General features: G+C 45.7%; 1 long non-coding RNA gene across 1 annotated transcript; it reads right to left on the bottom strand.

The window, feature by feature from the left end:
- Positions 1–1,134: 1,134 nt before the first annotated feature.
- On the bottom strand, positions 1,135–1,866 carry LOC124682914. The gene is made up of 3 exons (XR_006996491.1): positions 1,792–1,866; positions 1,581–1,698; positions 1,135–1,365 (listed from the first exon to the last, which is right to left on the bottom strand). It is a non-coding gene; the product is annotated as an uncharacterized LOC124682914 (long non-coding RNA).
- Positions 1,867–17,512: the final 15,646 nt, after the last annotated feature.

Genomic DNA, 17,512 nt, shown 5'->3' with positions numbered 1-17,512 from the left:
AATCACTGGTTAATCTGCAGAGGTGAGCTCTATACAATTGTCATGTTGATGTGGAAAGTAACCTCCACTCCGGTACACATCTAGCATAATTCAAAATCACCATATGCATTGGTAAGCTCACACATCCTACTACTCTCGTTTTCCACCACTCCACCAGAATGATCATGCAAGTAATTAGAAGGAAATCCTCTTTAATGTTAGTGCATACCCCAAAGGACACTCAACAAAAAGGCAGCGCAAGTAGCCATCATAAAAGAAAAACAACGTGTTTTGCAGGAAATCCAAGGGTAAATTCAATTCATAGGGTCATCTCGCCCGCAAGACAATTTGGTAGGCCTTCCAAACAATGGGAAGAACAATAGTAGAATAGAAATTGAATACACCGAGAGGCTCAAGATTCTACAGGATAGGTTTATTAATCATACAAATTAAACCAAACAACACCAAAGCATGAATCGTCCAACTGAAAGCACGAAAAGATTTCTAAGGGATGTGCACATCTAAACTTCTTGGGCAAGTCTAGTAAACCAGGATGAGCAATACATGTGTAACAGAAACTCCTTCTACAAATAATATGCTCAGATGGCCCAATCAAATTAATAACCAATACATGTGTAACATAAATTCCTTCCACAAATGATATGCTCAGATAGCCCAATCAAATATAGCAATGCCAAGATGAAAACAAGAAAAAATGTCTATTTCTATAATAGCAATTAGGCATAAGACTAAACTTACAGTGCTAGGACGATCTAGAGCATTGGCCATTGGGTTGTAGGATCAAACATCAGAAGGCTTCAAATGGCTGTGGTGGCTCCTATGTTGTTGGGGTATATTTTCTCTTGATGTCCAGGACTGAATAACTCCATTTAGTATCATAAATTCCGAATGCAACAGATGATATGGAATAAGAACCATACTAACTCAACAAGCAACAAAGATCATTGGTTGTTTGCACGGCGCATCATATCTTCCTTCCATCAAGCAAGCTGAAACAAATATATGTGTCAAAGTTGTGTGCATAAGGAGAACCGTTCTGAGTGTTGCATATTATCCTGCAAAACATGACATGTGCTATATCCAGGAAAGCAATGAAACATATCTTACCTTGTCACTCCTCTTCTCCAATGCACTACATCACTTTTTTTAAGGAACTTGAGAAATCTGTATCCTTTGGATTTCCTAGTCACATGATATATGCCATATTACTTTCAATGTGTGACACATCCATAAAAGAGGAAAACATCTAATCAGCTCAAACCCAAAATATGGTCAAAACAGATAGGTTAGCACTTCAGGTAACACTTCCATCCTGGAGAATACATCATTCTGTGCACTTTGTTGGTTTCATAGGATAGGACATACCTGCAACTCAACGGAAGAAATAGCAGGTCATCAAAAAATCTTGAACTATAAATAAGCAATACTACTGGAATGTTCAATGTTATGTAAATTCTTCCTAAAATTATTTTAAAAGCGACCCTGTTTTAAATTGGAGACAATCTTTGTATTTGTGTGAGCGTAGGGGCCCATAGATTTAAGAGTGGCAACATAACTTTCATGCAAACAACTCAAGTTACCTTCCTCCAACTCAAGTATGTTGCAGCAATAACGTTGGATATCATGCTTGCAGGGGTGGGAAATTCTTGACTTTTATTTACTGATACTTTTTGCTGAATGCCTTAAGGAATAATCACCCTGGAACAATAAGCAGAAGGAGAAGAAATTAATATTTAATACCGTCGGAACTAATTTCTAGTAGCACAACATCAATGTGTATTTCATGGCTACCTTGATCGTTCTTCTTATCAAATTCCTCAAAAAAGCATATGACTCTATTAGAAAAACCAGTGCACCTAACTCAAGTGTATATCCCTTTAAACTCGCTGCTGCAGAGAGTCGAACAACCACAAGTTCAATTTCTAGTTGTGTACACAGCTCTGTGGCGTGTTTTCTCAAGATACCTGCAATAGAACAGTTAGGATTGCTCTAAAAGGAACTGATAAAATATATACTCCCTCCTTTTCATACTTCAATATAAGAAACAATCGTACACACATAAAACCAGTATCATATGTGCCACAAAAAGAACCCTCACAAAAAATACCATATAAAAAAATTTGCACCGTCGTTGTTCCAGATTAGTTGCTCAGTATTGACAGTACGTACATAGTCTTCAGCTAAATATATCAATTTGCAATCTGAGAGGAAGTCCATCAGATCTCCAACCCAGCAGGGTATTTGGATCCAAGCAACAAAAGACTTGGCCAGGACTTGAATAAAAGGTTTATATAGTAAATCTTAATACTGGCAACCAATTTAGAGCACGAGGAGAAAGAAGCACGTGGATTACCAGCCGATTGGAACCGTGGCATGGGACAACTCCTTTCTCCTCAATTCCGAATCACCGATAATACAAATAATCCCCAAATCAGTAAGGAATCATAAGCCTACGCATCGAGGAAGCCCTTGTAGCCAGCGCACCATCCTCTGTACGCCGACGCCAGAGAAGAAGGGCACGAACGTCGGCACCTGAAAACAAGGGCACAAACTCTGCAGTGGGTATCTATATCCAGACAAAATCGCGAAACCAGAAATAATTCCGCGGTGGTTGCCTCGCCTTCAGTTTCTTGGCAGGCGCCAATCGCACATGGAGGAGGGATGGGAAACGACGGACAATGGGAAAAATAATATGGAAAGGAAAGAAATGTCATCCGTGTGTTCGTTTTTTTATGTTTTTTTAGGGGACGTGTGTTCCTTTTTTTTATGTGAGGCCTCCGGTGCGGAAGAAAGAGGCCATGATTCGTATGAAGTTTTGTGGCCCAATTAACCAGAATTCGCCTAATTTAACTTCCGGAGTAGCAGCCCTGAGACGATAGGCCGGCCCATTTAACGCTAATCGATGAAGGAAACGAGGTTAGCGATGCCGCGGGAATACATGGACGATCTGAAGCGTTGGGTGGTTGGATCCAACGGAAGAGGGCTTCAAATGGCTGTGATTGCCCCTAGCTAGTTCCATTATACTGTTAACTAATTACATCCAAATTACTTGTGTATTGAATTTAATAACATCTTATGTTAAGGAGTAAATAGCATAAAACTATCATAAGATAAGATTTACTAAATAGTGCCAATTTACATATTGGTAGCGTAAATCTACCACTATGGGTGTCTTTTTTTTTGCAATTCGAGTAATGGTGCATTTGGAGCGAATTAAGAGCTCCATTTGCCAACGTTGAGAGCATCTCCAGCCGCGTCCCCCAAAGCGTCCCCCAAACCGCGCCGGATTGAGCGTTTGGGGGACGTGTTTTGTTCGTGCCGCGTTTGGGGGACGTCGCTCCACAGCCGCGTACCTCAAACGATTCCCCCAAACATTTAAAATACTTTTTTTGGTATTTTTATTTCAATTTCCACAAACTAATACATAATTGGGAACGTGGTTTACATGAGGACACAGTTTGGAACATGGTTTTCCACAAAGTAATACATAGTTTGAACCATGGTGGACACAAATATAAAATTTTGCAAAAAAACTAAACCTAACTAGGCCGTGCATCGAAGGTTTCCTGTGTTCGCTGCTAAGAAAGAACACTCGAGGGCACACCCAGTCACCTAAACTGGAAAATCCAGCGGGAGGATGGTGCCCTTGTTGGTTCTACCGATGAGGCGAACATCCAGAAACTTCTATGCACGTATTCGCTGCGAAGAAACAACACGCTTCATCATCAGTCGTCCTCCTCGTCGGTGCTATCGCCGTGGTAGTCCCGACGGCAGCGCGTCTCGTCGAAGACCTTGACGCTCATGTCCCTGTCGCCGAAGTAGGAGAACAGGAGGATGAAGCCGGCTTCGAGGCTGTGGTGGCGTGCGAACTTCTCCCAGGCAATGTTGAGGTACATCTTGCCGCGCGCGTCGTAGATCACGTCGACGATCCACCGGTAGTAGCCGCACGCAGCCTCCCGCAGATGTATCGTGCGCGGGCGGTCGTCGCCGGCGACGTAGTCGGCGAAGGAGTCCGGCAGCCTCTGGATGCCGCGCGGGTCTTCGCCCTTGAGGACGAGGACGAACTCGAACAGCACGTCCGGCTCCACGTCCATCTCCGACGATGAAGACGACGGCGCGGGAGGCGACGGCGAGCGTTCAGCTCTGCCGCGGCCACGACCACGACCACGACCACGGCCGCAAGGTCGGCCTCCACCTCTACCAGACATAGCGTCGAGTCTTGTTGAGATGGTGGCGGCTAGGGTTTAGGAGAGAGGCGCTAGGGTTTGTGTGTGAGAGGGACGATGAGAGGCGGCCCTTTTATAGGCCGGAGGGAGGAGGAGGAGCGGTGGCGCTCATTAACGCCGGCACGCAGAGCTAGGCGCGACGGGACGCGTCGCTGCGCCTCTGCGGGAACTGCACCGTCGCTGCGGGAACTGCACCGTCGCTGCAAAGCCAATAACTTCCGTCGCGAGGTAGGCGACGGTTAGGTTAGAATTTATTTTGCCGCTGACGGGTCAGCCCCGCCACTCCCCGCCTCGCTTTTCGGTGTGTCCGGTGTCCCCGGAGCGTCCCCTGTGGGACGGGGACGGGCTCGGGGCGCCGGACAACGTATCGGGGCGCGCCGGACAAAATTCGGGTTTGGGGGACGCGGCTGGAACGTTTTTTTGGTCCGGCGCGCCCCAAATTGCTTTGGGGGACGCGGCTGGAGATGCTCTGAGGCGGTAAAATCATGTGCAATTTGATAAGGTGGATTGGGTCCCACATGTCAACCCAATTAAAAAAACTGAATTTCTAAAGACTAAAAATGAAATAGAAGGAAGTCGTCTCCATCCTCCGACCAGGCCGTGAGAGGGACTACTAGCCCCACCATCGGCGTGTGAGCACCGCCGCGGCCCCTACGCCTTCCTCCTTCGGCAAGGCAGGGTGTCGCCTCCCTCCCGCCAGCCATCCCTGTTTGTCGCCCTAACCTCCACATTCTCTCCGTTGGCTTGATCACGCAGAGGGATGTCTCCCAACCCCCATCCCCCACGACCTCCACGTTCTCCCTGCATGTTTGACTCCCGCTGGCGCGAGGCCGCTGCCCACGGCTAGGAATTTGTTGTCTATAATGGCTCTCACGGACGCCAGCCGAGTTCCCCACCTCCTCAACATTGGCCACGGCACATCCGCACCAAATTGCCGTCGATTCCCATCCCCCCACCCACGCCTAGAAGAGTTAGCTGAGCTACCTCATCTCCACCTCCTCTTCTTCCTAGACTCCGGGATCGGACCGCGAAGCCCGGGATTGACTCCCCCGACCTCTTCTTCCCCGATGCAGGCTAGAGCTCGCCGTTCGATTTCGTTGCCGCCACGTGCCCCTTTTTCGTGGAACCTCCTCTGTTGGCCATGCTCTACGCCACCTCATCCCTGTAGAGCTCCTCTATGTAGGGCAACACCTCCGGCGCCTTCATCCGAGGCCGCCGCCACACGGATGCGCCACGAGCGGGAGAGGAGCCTGTGCAAGGCGGCCATTGCTGCCAGCTTGAGCTTCGGCACCCCCACCCACCATTCTAGCAGGCACCGCCATGAGCGGGAGAGAGGCGAGGGTGGTAGATTTACGCTACCAAAATATAAAAGGTTATTATTTCGTAAATTTTATCTATTGTGGTAGTTTTATGATATCAACTCTATGTTAAGGGATAGAGGGAGAACGTTTTTTCTTTAGGCCTAAATTAGGTGTGTAATTTCCACTAAAGATGAAAGTTCCACTAAAGATAAAGATCTTCATGTGGTTTCTTTATAATAAAGTGATTCTTACAAAAGATAACTTGGCTAAGCGTAATTGGCATGGTTGTGCTAAATGTTGTTTTTGTGAGCAAGATGAGACAATACAACATATTTTTATTTCATGCCCTTTTTCTTAGATGATTTGGAGATTGTTTAGAGCATCTTCGTGTCCCCCAAAGCGGCCCCCAAACGGCGCTGGATTTATCGTTTGGGGATGTGTTTCTTTCGTGCCGCGCTTGGAGAACGTCGCTCCCCACCCGCGTCCCACAAATGCGCCCCCAAAACTTTAAAATACTATATTTTTATTTTTATAGATAGAAGAAATTTGTAGGTACGGTGTAGGTAACGCTGTACTAATATTCAAAGCTACAGCTGGGCATGGGTAGCCCGGCCCGGACAGCCCGGTCCGACCCGGCCCGAAAATCCCGGACCGGGCCGGGTCGGGCTTGCTGTCGGGCCGGGTTCGGACCTCATTTTGGAGCCCGAACGTCGGGCCGGGTCGGGCTCGGGCTTGCAGAAAACGAGATTTACGCCTACTTTGGGCCGGGCTTGTCGGGCCGGGCCAGGTTTTTCTCTGTCCGGGCCGGGCTCGGGCCTGATTTCTAAGCCTGGAGGTCGGGCCGGGCCGGGCTCGGGCCTGGGAATTTAGGTTCGGGTTTTTTCGGGCCTGGCCCGAAACCCGGCCTGGCCCGAAGAATGCCCAGGTGTATTCAAAGCGGTATAACATAAACAAATTGCATATAAAAACTTCAAAAAAAACATAAACAAATTACATATAAAACATTTGAAAAAATAAACTACTTCTTCTTTGATGGCCCCGCCTCGTCATCCTCATGGTGGCGCTTCCTGCTCGTCACCTCTTCCGAAGAGGCGGTGTCGTTCGACACATCAGAGGAACTTGTGTCCTCCTCGTCGTCGATGGTGCTCGCCGGCTGCGCCTTTGCCTTCGCTTTCGCCTCCGCCTTCGCCCGGGCCGCCACCGCTGCTGCTTCCTCAGCCTCTTCCTCCTCCTCCTCCTCCTCCTCCTCCTCCTCCTCCTCCTCCTCATCGGCCTCCCATTCCTTCTTGCTGCCCGGCGGCGGGGAATCATCGCTGCTAGGCGTCACAACATTGTCCCACCAATGGCGCCATCCTGGCGGCTTACCCTCGTTGTCGGTGTCTGATGGCAGCTGAGAGAGGTCGCTCATTGTGATAGAGGAGAGGAGAGATGAATGGCGCCGGCCGGTTGTAGATCGGAAAGCGCATATGTATGGGTGTTATTGAGCGCGGATGAATGACAGCACAGATATTGAAGAGAGCGGCGGTTGCTCTTCCGCGGAGTTCTTGCTCCATTCCGACGGTTTGCGCGTCGATCGACGCGGTTGCCAATGTGATGGTTTTCCTTTCCGGCAACTGCACCGTCGCTAGCTAGGCGGCGGTTGAGCGTCCGTTCGCTGACGCGTTGGGCCCGCGTCTCCTCGCCTCGATTTTCCTTGTGTCCGGCGTGCTCGGAGCGTCCCGTGTGTAGCGGGGACAGGCTCGGGGCGCCGGACACCATATTGGGCCGCACCGGACGGGAAGGGCCTTTCGGGCGCGCGGCTGGGAACGGTTTTTTTGTCCGACGCGCCCTAAATCCCTTCGGGGGACGCTTTGGGGGATGGCGGCTGGAGATGCTCTTATCTCGCTATTAACATACGCCCTCCCTCGAATATTACAAAGATGTTTGGCAATTGGTTAAATGGTGTTGCAAAAAAGACAAAGTCCACATTAGAGTTGGTGTGTGCGCTTTGATTTGGGCTATATGGAATATGCGCAATGATTGTATCTTTAACAAAAAAATTCCATCATTTTTGCAGGTTATCCCTTTGGCTACTCACTGGATCCATATGTGGTCTTCTCCAGCCAGAAGAGGAGCGCCATGCTATGGATACTGGGTGCAACCGACTGGCAACAGTAGCATGGGATTTTTACAGCCGATGCGTCATCGTTTGACATGTTGATGCAAAGGCGCTTCATGTTACATCTTTTTAGATGGCTTGTTTTTGTTGATAGTTAAGTGATCCATGAATTGTAATAAGTATTGATGATGCTGGTTGTAAGACTGTTTTGATTCTAATAAAAGCGGCCGTATGCATTGCTTGATGCAGAGGTTATGGATATACCCCATTTCGAGGAGAAAAAAAAAGGTGTGTAATTTCCACAAAGACCATGTATAACGTAGCTGACGTACCACCCCATGTGGTTATCACCCATAATTTAGACGTGCTTTCACGGAATCCATATGCTTCAAATTGAAATCAAGTGTTTTCCGAGTTTCGGCTGGATAAATTTGTTACCAACAACAGTCTCGATCTACCGCAAAATAAATAACGGAAGTACACAAGATATCTGCAATGACCAACTTTACGCTAAGAAAAACAACGGAAGATGCTGAGAGATTTCACAGGACATACACATGTGAGATAGCGCAGGGCGTGTGGTAGGCGCCGCAAGTTAACATGACACTGTTGGTAGAGAAAAGAAAGACTTGTTGTTGACGGGAAGATCAAATACGTTCCATTATTACACGATATGGGGAAAATCGAGAGACTGGTCGAGTGTACGCACAAAAGCGACACTTCTGCAGTGGAAGTCAACTTAGGCTCAAAGATCACAATAATCCTTTACCGGAACAAAGTACACGGATGATTACAATTATTTGTATCAGGACGTATTTGTTTTATCTGCATTTGCACATTTTTGAAGCAACCACACATTTTATTAATAGAAAATAAGGAATTGATGGGGGCCTGCACATGTGGTTGAGCACGTGGTTTAATTGATGCAAAGCGAAGAACCGAGGGACATATCGTTGTGGCACGTCAACCGAGGTACGTCTCCATGCTACCTTTGACCAAGATTTGCCGCATCTTATTGGTGAAGTCGAGGAATAACGACAAATTCATCACTTCTAGAGCAATCATACTCGCTCTAGAGCATCCACCTCACCCCGTCTCAACACCGCCGTGGATAATGATGAAGGCTAGCGACACGCCGAGAAACAAAACTCGCCAGACCTGAAGAAAGGCGAGAAGACCAAGCCACTGATCTGATCAGCACACGATATCATCAACTCCGAGACACCGTCGTGAAGATCGACAACGGTGTGGGAGTAGAGTTGAGGTAGATTTATTCGTCCGGCCACATCTCCCACCACCCCAACGGCGAACCACATCATACAAACCCTAAACCTAAAAACTAGTCAGGACAAAGGAGCGAGGTCCCCCCTCCCTCCTACTACCGGAGCTGCAAGCAGAGGGAGAGGAGACCAGATCTCACACGCCATCGAAGATCTGGGGCGGGTGAGGTTAGCACCCCCGCCTCTTGTAGCGAGAGACTGAGGGGAAGGGAGAGACAAATCACACGTCTAGATTGTGTTCTGCATTTGCACTTAACTAGGAGAAATTGAAATCATAATTATTGTGTTATTTTTATTACTCCGGGACTGTGTAGAATGTGGGCAAGTACTTCCAATTTTTCTGCGGGATTAGCACAACCCCTTAAGAAATCTGCCCAGTTCGCGAGGTAAGTTGCATCCCATGATCAAGAATGGATAGAGCGTGAGATCGACGGTTGAGAGAGGTGATGCATGAGAGCCGTTCTATTCTCGTGGTCATGTATATACATATTCCGATTCATTATCGGAGACTTACGATTGCTGAATGGAAAATAGTGGAAGAAAGATTACAGAAGCGCCTTAGTAGTTGGAAAGGTAAATTGCTGTCCCTGGGAGGGAGATTGATACTCATTAATTCGATATCGACAAATATGGTACCGTATATGTTATCATTCTTCCTAGTGCCAAAAGGAATTCTGCATAAACTCGATTATTATCGATCCAGATTCTTTTGGCAAGGGGACAACGAGAAAAGAAGTATCGGCTGGTCAAATGGAGTATAGTTTGTAGTCCCAAAGATCAAGGCGGGCTTGGAGTTCATGATCTAGAGGTCAAGAATTCAGCTCTGCTGGGTAAATGGCTATTTAAGCTCCTTACCGAGGATGGGATTTGGCAAACTATTCTTCGGAGAAAGTATATAGGCTCAAAGACGTTGTCCCAAGTGGTTTGGAAACCCGGGGATTCACACTTCTGGGCTGGTCTAATGGCGACAAAAAATGTCTTTCTACGCCATGGAACTTTCTCAATTAAGAATGGAGCACGGATACGGTTCGGGAAGATGCTTGGTTAGACAATGCACCCCTAAGTGAACAGTATCCTGCGTTGTATAGTATCGTCCATCGCAAAGGAGATACCATTGCTACAATAATGGCTACCTCTCCTCCGAATGTGACGTTCAGACGAGTTTTGCTAGGACAAAGGCTATTGGCGTGGAATACCTTAATCCAAAGGCTGGGGGATATCAATCTATCACACTGAACCGGATGAATTTAGGTGGAATTTACACGTAGATGGTTCTTTTTCGGTCAAATCTTTATACAACGCCATACTTCATTCTGATGTACCAGTGGATAATAATAAGAAAATTTGGAAGATGAAGATACCATTAAAAATAAAAATATTCGGATGGTATCTTCGTCGAGGGGTCATCCTCACCAAAGATAATCTTGTCAAGCGTAATTGGCAAGGAAGTAAGCGATGTGTTTTTTGTCATCATGATGAAACTATTAAACACCTCTTCTTCCAGTGCCAGTTTGCGAGATCTATTTGGTCTGTCATCCAAGTAGCGTCTACCTTGTTCCCTCCGACTAGTGTGGCCAATGTCTTTGGCAATTGGCTTCACGGTATAGATTCAAGGTTTAAGTTGCTTCTTAGGGTGGGTGCGCTTGCAGTGATCCGGGCGCTATGGCTGAGTAGAAATGATAAGATTTTTAATGATAAAAATTGTTCTTTGTTGCAGGTCATCTACAGATGTACAGGTATTCTCCGTTTGTGGTTACCTCTTCAGCGCTTGGAGAACCGAGACCTATTTACGGAGGTCTGTACACGGTTGGAGGCTACGGTGAGGGATACTTTTTCCCTACATGGGTGGCAGCATAGTCTACGGATTGAAGCCCCACCCGCATCTTAGGCGTCATATGTTTCGTCGTTTCGATATGTATTTCGCCTATGTTCTCCTTTAGTTTGACATTTTTGTGATACTAAGACTATTAAAACGGCTGTGTGCACCCTAGTCGTGCAGAGGCTGGATGTAATTGCTTATCAAAAGTAATAAAGCATCCTTTATCGAAAAAAACATATTAATACCCCTACCACTAAACTTGGGCACCTCTTCGATGCAAAATCAACACATGGCTGATAATTAGAGGCAGGGTCTGGACAGCAGATCGTTTGGCTAAAAGAGAACTTCCTCATAATGACCGTTGTGTTTTTTCCTGCTCAACCAAAGAGGATCAAAATCATCTTTTTTTTTTCAGTTGCGTGGTTGTCAATTTAATATGGAGCAAAATCCTGTTATGGGCTGGTCTCCCACTGGTTATCCCAAGCATGAACTAGATCTGAGAAGTTGGTGGAGGAAATCAAGGGAAAGGGTACAAGGATGTAAGCTTAAACATTTAAACACCATTGTCATACTGACAATCTAGAACATTTGGAAAGAAAGAAACGGAAGAGTTTTTTAGAACAAAATCAAGACAATGGAGCAATTATTAGATCATCTCCGGCAGGAAGCAAACCAATGTGCGTCGGCGAGCAGTGGTCGTTTTAGCCTTACTGCAGAGTAATTGTTGTTCCGGAGTTTTTTTTTCTTTTTTTGTTGTTGTTTATCAAACACTCTCAGCAGCAGCAGCGCGGTCGTCCTTCTATGTGTAATATGTTGTTGTATTTTGGCCTTCTTTTGGCCTTTCCTTCTCCTTAATATATCACATGCAAGGCTTTTGCATGGTTCAAGAAAAAATCCCTTCAGGCATATTGGAATCTTTTTATCGTCTCCCTGTTGCTCCAAATGCAGCACTAATAACATTGTTTTCTTTTTCGGGGTAAAGAGTTAAGCTGCTCAAATGTTTGGACGGACAGAAATGATTTCGAAAATCAAACGATGGCTGATATTTGTTCTTCCTCCCACTTTCACAAAAAAAAGTTATGTTAGTGTACCACTCGTCTCAGAATAAGAAATCGGCTAAAAGTAACACAGCATTAAAGCCAGCTTCGACGCATCCAGCTTTGCTCTTTGTTCCCTTATGGAGAAAAAGGGTATTCAAAGCAATTAATACTATATGCATCAGGCCAAAACTAGGTGAATGATATTTTCTTCGACAACAAACAAAAGAAACTGTGAATGGGTATCTCTATCTTGTTTGTTTCTTTCCCACGTCGTTAAGCTTAACAATCTTCTGGATGCTCCAAGGAGCAATGGGAGCCTCTTTAAGTGTAGATTGATCAACATATAATAATAAATCTGAACGTACCATGCATGCCTAATATTAACATAGGAACATTTTAGGTGTATGGCCTTCGTTAAGAGGGAATTGTTGGCTTTAGACTTCAAGTCATATGTGTCATATTCCTTACCTAAAGAAAAATCATCACCCTGAGCACTATAAAGTAAGCATTGAATAAGTAAGTTTTTTTTTCGAAAAGATCGAATAAGTAAGTAGAGCATACTTTATTTAGTTTGCAAAAATATAAACATATGTAGCTCACTATACCAATTTTGCACCATTGCTGTTTTTTTTCTACCAAATGTATATATATACATGTGATTTTCTTGGAGTATTATTTACATGATTAAATGACCATTTCTATTATATGCTTGTAAATTTTCATTAATACCCATCTGCAACCTGTCTACTAAAATCATGCACTTAAAAAATGTAGCACTACTCTTCTTTCAAGGAAAAAAGTGCTAATATTTTATAGTACAAGCACATAAAGAACTTTCATATTAGGATGTGTCTGATTATCAGAAATATCTTTATTCGGATGTATATTATAACGTTGGCCACAGGAGCACATATACCCGAGGGCTATTTGGCTGCTCCCTTTCCTTGGGCGCTACCTTTGTGGAGAATATAATCAAATCTTGCATTACTATACTAGCCACTAGAACCTACTTGGTTTTAGCTAATAAAACTGCTTCTGCAGATACGTCGTGATATGATTAGTGCTACTACATAAAAATTGACGTGATAAATATGAAAAACAATATTGACGCACTGTCCATGGGGGTTTACAAAGTAATTTATTCTTTTCGGAAAAAAATTCATGGTGCTAGTGATGATGAAACTCGAGAATATAGTAGGAGTGATATGGTAACCTGCATTTAGGAGGAGAGCATCAGGCTTTAAAAGCAAATATTTTCTTAAGAGAATTTCCTTTTGAAAGACAAGGATAGCTAGGAGTGATATGGTTGTGCTACAAAATATTCAAGGCCACACTCAGGTTTAACTAACCAAACAAGGAAATTATTTTCCAAATCATGTAGAGAGCGGCACGTATTTTATTAAGGTAGAAAGAAGATGACATGATCCGAGAGAAGCAATGCTAAGCAATCAATTTTAAGTCAAGCCTCTGATCGATCGTTTCAATGCGTACATTGCTGCTTGGGGGAGATTCACCTGGTCAAATAGGCAACTTAATCCTGTTCGGTCTACCCTGGACCGAGTGTTCGTTTCTCAGTATTTTGAGGCTCTGTTCCCTCTGTGCTCCGTTGCTGCAGAAATAAGTCTGGGTTCTGACCACACTTTGTTAGTGTTGGATACAGCCGACGAAGCTCCGCCGCACAGTTCCCGGTTTTTCTTTGAAACCGGGTGGTTTGAGAGAAGTGACTTCCTCCCCTTGCTCCATCCAACCTGGGAAGGGCTCTAGGTTTCAGCCAGAGGCCGCGACGTCTTGGATTGGTGGATGCACATGAGCTCAGGGCTCCGCCAATACCTCCGGGGTTGGAGTAGAAATCTTGGGTGGGAAGGGAGAATGGGGAAGTTAACCTTATTGACTCAGATTGAAGTCCTGGATCGTCAAGCGGACTCCTCAGGCATTGACGATGAGGCTTGGGCGCTTCGTTATCATCTGGAGGAGGAACTTCTGCAGATTTACAGACAGGAAGAGGAGTACTGGCAGCAACGGGATAGGGTAAAGTGGGCATTACAGGGAGATGCCAACACAGCCTACTCCCATGCCGTAGCAAATGGGCGGCATAGGAAATGTCCGATTACCGCGCTCTCAACTCCGATGGGGATTATTTTCGAGCCTCGTTTGCTTCAGGAGCATGTTTACGATTTCTACCGTGAATTGTTGGGTACGACGGCTTAGAGGTTTTGTGGACTCTCACCGTCTACTTGGGGAGTAGAAGGACGGGTGTCGGATGAGGAAAATGAGGGGCTGGCCCTCGCCTTTTCTGAAAGTGATCTGGAAGCTATTGTCAAGGAGATGAAATCTGATACTGCTCCCGGCCCAGACTACTTTCTGGTGTTATTCTTTAAGCGTTGCTGGCCCCTAGTCAAAAACTGAGTCCTCCACATCTTAAATGACTTTATGTTGGGGCGCATCGACATTTCGAGGCTCAACTTCGGCATTCTCTCGCTCATTCCCAAGGTCCCCTGGGGCGGATCAGATCTCATAGTTCCGTCCCATAGCACTCATCAATGTAATTTTTAAGATTATCGCCAAAGCCTTTGCGTTACGGTTGGACCCCATTGCCCATCAGATCATCAGTCCGTTCCAGACTGCTTTCATCAAGGGGAGGAACATTATGGACGGATCTTTAGCTTTGATCGAAATTGTGCATGAACTTAGAAAGAAAAGGCTAGGAGGCATCTTGTTAAAATTGACTTTGAAAAATCTTACGACCGGGTGAACTGGGAGTGTCGTTGCCTATTCGACGGTACCCTGGAGGAGGGATCCTCACGAGGGGGAGAAGAAGTAGGGGCCATAGGGCGGAGAGTCCTCGGGACGGTGGTACGCGATTTACCCAGCTTCGGAACACCTGTTCGAGGACTCTCCGTCCTATGGCCCCTACTTCTTCTCCCTCGTGAGGATCCCTCCTCCAGGGTACCGTCGAATAGGCAACAACAGTTGGCCCCACCGTGGGGCCAACTGTCGTTGCCTATTCAACGGTACCCTGGAGGAGGGGCCAACTGTCGTTGCCTATTCGACGGTACCCTGGAGGAGGGATCCTCACGAGGGGGAGAAGAAGTAGGGGCCATCGGGCGGAGAGTCCTCGGGACGGTGGTACACGATTTACCCAGCTTCGGAACACCTGCTCGAAGACAGGGCCTACTGCTGCTTGTCTGGAATCATATGGGCGCTTTCGCGTTGTTACAATGAGTTGTGGTTGTGCCTCTAGGGCTCCCAGGATCCGGCTTATAAAGGCGCACAGATCTAGGGTTTACATGGAGAGTCCTAGCCGGATTACAGCTACGGTACAATGTCTTGCCGTGTACGTCAAGGATCCGCCTTCCATCTATGTCGTACTGGATCTGGTTTCCTCATGGGCATCCACGGATCCGGCCTCCTTCGTAGGTCGGTTGGGATCCGGCTCCCTGATCCTGGGCTGGACTTCATCCTTCACGATCAACAGCAACTGGGCAGCCCGATGGGCCACATGCCACATCAGCATCTGTGGGCCACCCGGGCTTGCCGGATCTAGGCACTGTCGATGGTACACCCATGAAGTATACCCACAACAGGGAGTTTTTGATGGAAGTGTTTCGCTGCAAAGGTTTTGAGCGGGCGTCATTCACCGTATCTCGCAGCTAGTGGCGGGAGGGCAAATAGCTATTGCTATCAATGGTGAGATAGGGCCTTTTTTTAGGAACAAGAGAGGAGTACGTCAAGGAGACCCGCTCTCTCCGCTCCTTTTCAATTTCATTGGCGAAGCCCTCTCCGGCATTCTCGTGGCTGATGCGGGGGCAGGTCACATCCATGGGGTGGTCCCTCACTTGGTCCTGGGGGGCATTAGTCACTTACAGTACGTCGATGACACTCTCATTCTTATCCTTAATTCAGATGAAGACATCAAGAATATGAAATTCCTCCTCATGTGCTTTGAGGATATGTCGGGCCTCTAGATCAACTACCACAAAAGCGAAGTCATTGTGATGGGTCAACCTAAGGAAGAACAATCCAGAGTAGCAAACTTACTCAATTGTAAGAGAGGGGCCTTCCCCTTCATGTATCTTGGTTTGCCTATTTTTGACATAAAACTCACCTTGGAACAATGGCTCTACCTTGTCTATAAGCTAGGGATTAAAATCGAGCCAAGGCTCAGCAGGTTACTATCCTCGGGTGGACGCCTAACCTTATCCAACGCGTGTCTGGACAACCGTCTGATGTTTGCTGTGGTGACCCGGCATACCACTGCATGGTGTAGTATGCAAGTCTGATATAACACCAATGAAACACCGTTCCACTAGTATTATATCGCTCAGAGTGGAACAACAGAAACATATGCGGGTCCAAGGCATGTCTATAGAATTACAACATTGACTCTATTACATAAGATCATCATAGCCTCCTACTTTACAATGAGGTAAAGCCGCAAATAAACTCCGGAAGAACGACTCGTAGTCTAGTCTTATCACGAACTCTATTTGTAGAGTATTCAACTAGCTATAGAGGCTATGAATAGATTCTAGCTAAATAGGAGCTACGTTTAGGAAGCTAGTTCCCTTCTATGGCTAATCTATGTTTTCTCCTTGTTGGATGTGGTGTTTGACTCCTCTGACAGGTTCCTGTCCCTTGAAGTAGTTGTTGACTCCTCGGCCTTCGAGTTGTATTATAGATCCTCCTTCGATGCCTCCATATCTAAGCAGGGGATTTAAGAGTGGGATGAGTACGAGCGTACTCAACAAGTTCATTATAGGAAAGAGGTGTTTAATGCACTAGCTACGACATTAGACCAGAAAGTCTAATACCAATGCAGGTTTTCATAACCATTTCTTCAAAAGGTTGCTTTTATTCATAAGAACTATGTCCGTCAGCCTTCACCGGTTTACTAGAACTTCATGGAGTTCCTTTCCGGCAGCGTTCGCAGTTCCAAATCCCGGAACAGGGAGTGACAGGTCACGATTCATTACACTCTGCAGATGTGTGTTGCTTTACCCATAAGAGATCTTAACATATGGATAGTTCTCTACCTCAAATTCAAGTGTTGCCTCAACTAACTTGAGTGTAGCACCATAGCTTGAGCTCTCTTTCATAGGAATAGTTATTCTAGGGTTTATGGTGTATTCACAATATCTCAATAGGTATTTAGTCTAAAACTCCACTTGGCTATCTTGGTTGAATTAATATCTTCCTTACTTTATCAATTCATGGATATGGTATTATTCCATGTGATATTAGGTTATCTCACCACTCCAAGGGAAGTGGTTTTCAACCTAATACTTTAGTTCAAAGGTTGTCCTTTATTCTTAAATAGGTAAAGCTTGGATTAGTATGAGTGGTCTCTCTCCTTTGGGAATGACTTGAAAAATACTCTAGGGTTCCTCTTGAAGATGGTGATTTGAATACTTGGATGTATATCCAAGGTTTAGCTCAAGGTTTGTTATTGCTTCTCTAATAATTATAATAAAACTCTCACCTCTCTGGCTTTGATGCATAATAATTTGGAATAGAGAAGAATTATATTCCTTAGTTGGATCTCCTTGTCTTGTTTCCAAGATTAAAGTAGAATGGATATCATAGGGTTTATGATAAGAGCATGGATTAGTTTAAGACATGGAGAAGATAAGTGAAGAATAGTTTCTCCAATTATTGTTACTTGATTTCCAATTAAATGGATGTTCATATGTTATGGCAAGGAATATCATGTTGTGATCTTTAATAAGATCAAGTAGTTGATCCTTGATT

The sequence above is a fragment of the Lolium rigidum genome, chromosome 1, assembly GCF_022539505.1.
Source record: "Lolium rigidum isolate FL_2022 chromosome 1, APGP_CSIRO_Lrig_0.1, whole genome shotgun sequence".
Classification (NCBI taxonomy): domain Eukaryota; kingdom Viridiplantae; phylum Streptophyta; class Magnoliopsida; order Poales; family Poaceae; genus Lolium; species Lolium rigidum.
This window is presented reverse-complemented; position numbering and strand designations above follow the sequence as displayed.